Source organism: Pristiophorus japonicus, chromosome 6 (assembly GCF_044704955.1).
Source record: "Pristiophorus japonicus isolate sPriJap1 chromosome 6, sPriJap1.hap1, whole genome shotgun sequence".
In the NCBI taxonomy this organism is placed as follows: Eukaryota; Metazoa; Chordata; class Chondrichthyes; family Pristiophoridae; genus Pristiophorus; species Pristiophorus japonicus.
In genome coordinates this window covers 123759217-123763666 of record NC_091982.1, presented here as the reverse complement: position 1 = coordinate 123763666, position 4450 = coordinate 123759217, and the positions used below count along the sequence as shown (strand labels likewise).

General features: G+C 46.0%; 1 pseudogene; it reads left to right on the top strand.

Moving 5' to 3' along the window:
- The first annotated feature begins 1302 nt into the window (after positions 1-1302).
- LOC139266168 (interferon-gamma-inducible GTPase 10-like) lies at positions 1303-2692 on the top strand (annotated as a pseudogene).
- The last annotated feature ends 1758 nt before the right edge of the window (positions 2693-4450 follow it).

The window sequence follows — 4450 nt, the reverse complement described above, 5'->3', positions numbered from 1 at the left end:
TGGCTATATTATCCGAAAGTCAGTTTCCAAATGTACACTGATGGCACCCTGCTCTACCAATTTTATCGACCCCTACCTGGTATCTAAATTGTCAGATTGCTTGTCCGACATCCAGTACTTGGTGAGCAGAAATTTTCTCCAATTAAATATTGGGAAAACCAAAGCCATTATCTTTGGTCCTCGCCACAAACTGCATTCCCCAACCACTGACTCCATCCCTCTCCCTCGCATCAAGCGGAGGGTGAACAAGACTGTTTGCAACCTTGGTGTCATATTTGAACCTGAATTGAGTTTCTAGCCACATATCTACAGCACAACTAAAACCGCCTGTTTTCACCTCCGTAACATTGCCCGCCTCAGCCCCTACCTCAGCTCTTCTGCTGCTGAAAACCCTCATTCATGATTGTTAGCTCTAGACTTGACTATTCCAACTCACTCCTGGCTGGCCTCCCATATTCTACACTATGTAAACTTGAGGTCATCCAAAACTCAGCAACCCGTGTCCTATCTCACACAAAGTCACGATTACCCATCACTCCTGCGCTTTCAGACCTACATTGGCTCCCGATTAAACAATGCCTCAATTTCAAAATTCTCATCCTTCTTTACAAATAACTCCATGGCTTTGCCCCTCCCTATCCTGTAATCTTTGTCAACCTCACAACCTCCCCCCCCCCCCCCCCCCCCCCCGAGTTGTCTGTGCTCCTCAAATTATGCCCTCCTGAACATCCCTCATTATATCTGCTCAACCCTCCAGCCTGCTCCAACATTCAATAAGATCATGACTGATCATCGACCTCAACTCCACTTTCCCGCCCGATCTCCATAATCCCCTGATTGCCCTAGACTCCAAAAATCTATCCATCTCGGCCTTGAAAATATTCAGAGACTCAGCATCCACAGCCCACTGGGGCAGATAATTCCAAAGATTCACAACCCTCAGTGAAGCAATTCCTCCTTACCTCTGTCCTAAATGGCCTACCCCTTATCCTGAGACTGTGCCCCCTGGTTCTAGACACTCCAGCCTGGAGAAACAATCTCTCAGCATCTACGCTGTCAATCCCCTTCAGAATCTTGTATGTTTCAATGAGATCACCTCTCATTCTTCTAAACTCCAGAGACTATAGACACATTCTAACAATCTCTCCTCATAAGACAGCCCTCTCATCCCAGGAATCAATCTGCTGACCCCCCATTGTACCGCCTCCAAGGCACATATATCCTTCGTTAGATAAGGAGACCCAAACGGTGCACATTCCTGATGTGTAACATTTGAGGATTGATGTTATTTTCAGAGATCAAATGGCTATACTCTCCAAGTTCTTCACTGCTGAGGAGAGCAGGAACCTGTGATCTATGTATAGCGCTGGTGATTTGGAAGCAGTGATTCTTCAGATAAAGAGGTCAGGCAATTTAGACAACATGCAGCTGAACATCGCAGTGATGGGTGATGTGGGCTCGGGGAAATCCACCTTTATCAATGCTATGAGCGAAGATCAGGGAGCTGCTCCAACTGGGAATGAAGAAACCGGGATGGAGCCAACCAGATATCCCTATCGAGCTCTGTCTAATGTTCATCTCTGGGATCTTCCCGGAACAAATTCCTTTGGTTTTGAAATCAATAATTACCTGAAGAAGGTGAAGTTTGAAAGCTATGACTTTTTCATCGTTGTGTCCCAGTCACGATTCAGAGAGAATGACGCAGAGCTTACCAAAAGGATTCAAGAACAAGGCAAGGAGTTGTACTATGTGCGGTCCAAGATAGACAATGATGCACATGCACTGAGGATGCAAGGTGTTGACTTTAGTGAAGGGCGGAGGACAATCCTCAGGGACTGTGTCAGCAACTTCCAAAGTATTGGAGTTACACCACCAGCCATTTTTCTGATCTCTAGTTTTGACCTGGACTTCCTGACTTAAAGTCCAGCCTCGTCAGTAATCTCCGCAGTATAAAATTAAACGCTTTCTCGCTCTCACTCCCAAAGATTATGCTGGAAATTCTAGAAGCGAAAATAAGGATGTTGAAGAAGAGAGTCTGGCTGATGGCTGTTCTCGCTGGAGCACTGGGTGCAGTGCCAGTGCCAATGCCAGGGTTGTCTTCCATTACAGGCTTTGTGTTGACAGTTGCTGGGCTGATCTACCTCCAGAAACAGGTGGGACTCAATGACAAGTTTCTGCAAAGCCTGGCCAGCTATGTCAGTAAGCCCACTTCAGTTCTGAAAACTGAAATGAATCGTCGAGTGCCAAGCAAGATACCACCAGTAATTCCCAGGGTGCTGTTTGGTATCACCATCTTCACTTGCATGATAGCTGGGGTCAATCACAGCTTCAGTCCGGTGACCCTCTCTATCTTTGGGGCACCATCGTCACTTGCATGATAGCTGGGGTCAATCACAGCTTCAGTCCAGTGACCCTCTCTATCTTTGGGGCAGTGTCGTCCTTTGCTTTTACTTACAAGTCACTCAAGGATTCACTGGAAGACCGTTCGGAAGCTGTACAACAGCTGGTGAAGAGTGCACTTGAATCAGATCGACATGATCCCCTGTACGTCATGCCTATCAACATTACTCCTCAGTTTGTAGAGACTGTAGTGATGTTTGATCTAGAATGTGACAGATTAACCTGCATAATACAGGGTGTAAAACTCATTCTCTATGGTGGGCCTGATCGGATATCCAGGTACAGTTATTGAAGTAGCAATAGATGAAGATAAACAATTGATACTTGCTCGCATTTAGATTTTATTTACTGTTTACTGCTGCTCCCTGATACCTGCACCTCTCGAATCATTGCAGCAACATTTGGAGCAAATGACTGGGCTGAGGCCTGCCTTGGATAAAAGCACAAGGACCACTTGTCACTACAGAACATAGTGCCCCAACCACTAACACTGGGAGTGATTCCACAGCCTCACAACGCTCTGTGTAAAGACATTTCTCTTGGTCACTGTTCTAAATATCTTACATTCTTGTATCTCTGGCTCCTCGTCTTGACCCTTCAACCCCTGGAAGCAGCCTGCTTCTATCTACCCAACCCATCTTTCACCATTTTAAAACATTTCTATCATATCGCCCTGCAATATGTGTTGAATATGAGAAGGACGAGTCCCAACAGAAAGGGCACCAAGTCAGAATGGGCCTGAGACTGAGCCACCCACCTTTCTGGACAGGAATACACCTGTCTTGTGTGACTTCCTGTATTCCTAACCTGGCTGTCTCAGATAAACCACAGGCACATCACACTCTCTGCAGCACACACCGTGTAAGCATTATTTCTGCATCCTGCACACTGGGGAGGAAAACTGCAAGAAGCGGGGAAAAGAGAAGCCCTTCCTTCCCACGGCAATCTGTGTGCTCCACTCTGTAACTTCACTGTTCAAGTAAAATGTCCCCCTTCTGGCTGTTATCATGGTTTGTTTGGAGGACATTTTGGCCCCTCCCCCCGTCCCCGTTCTGAGTGATTATTGACAACGCAAACAACCTGCATCATCGGTAACATCACAATGACTATTGACAGCGCAACCAACCTGCATCATCGGTAACATCACAATGGCTATTGACACCACTGCCCAATCCTACTTCACCAACGGCAAGATGGCACCATGGCATGTCCGGGTGGAAGATGAGGGACTTGTCCTCACAGTGTAATGGATCCCTAGATTTGGACTCTTTAGTTGAAAGGTTCTGTGAATGTTGGCTTAAAGTTGACCAAATCTAATTGACCAATATGCCTCACAAAAGTACATTGGGTGCTGCTGCAGTCAAAAGGCAACCTGATCAGTTGCCGGTTAAAGAGCCACGTCTAGTCACCGCTGAACTGACCACTCGCTGGTGTTAGTATGTGGGTTTATGTTGATGATCATCACATTACTTAAAACTCAAGTGGAGACGTTACCTCTCAGGGAGGGGTGGGTACCGATCATTATAGACAGTGATAATCCGGTTTGTGAGGCCGAACAGTGGACACAAGGGTCCATGCGCCAGTTCAGAAAAATGAAGGCTGGCTGGTTGTTAGCATATAGGAGGCAAGTTAAGAATGTCGCATGTACGAAGATTAGGTTGCGAAAGGAGATAGAAGATAGGGACGAGAAAATTAGTGAGAAGGAAGCAGTAATAATCTGACTTTTAAAGGAATTAGAGGAAGAAAGAGAGAGGAGTAAAAAGGATTATAGGAAGGAAAGGAAAGTAAGAGGAAGCTGGAGGAACAGTTTGAGAAGGAAAAGGAGAGCAGGTGTAATAAAGAACAGTACCTCGAGAGTCAGTGTATTAATAATCAGAATCAGTGTGATATGTGGGCCATGAAGGAAGCAGATCAGAGACATCGCACAGAACAGGCAGTAAGGATTAATGAGGACCTGAAAGACACATATAGGGTTGCTCAAAAGCAGTTTTCAGGAGAACGGAGCGCTGAGGGGGATTTCACAGAGTGCAAAAAGATTAAGGAGTTGGAG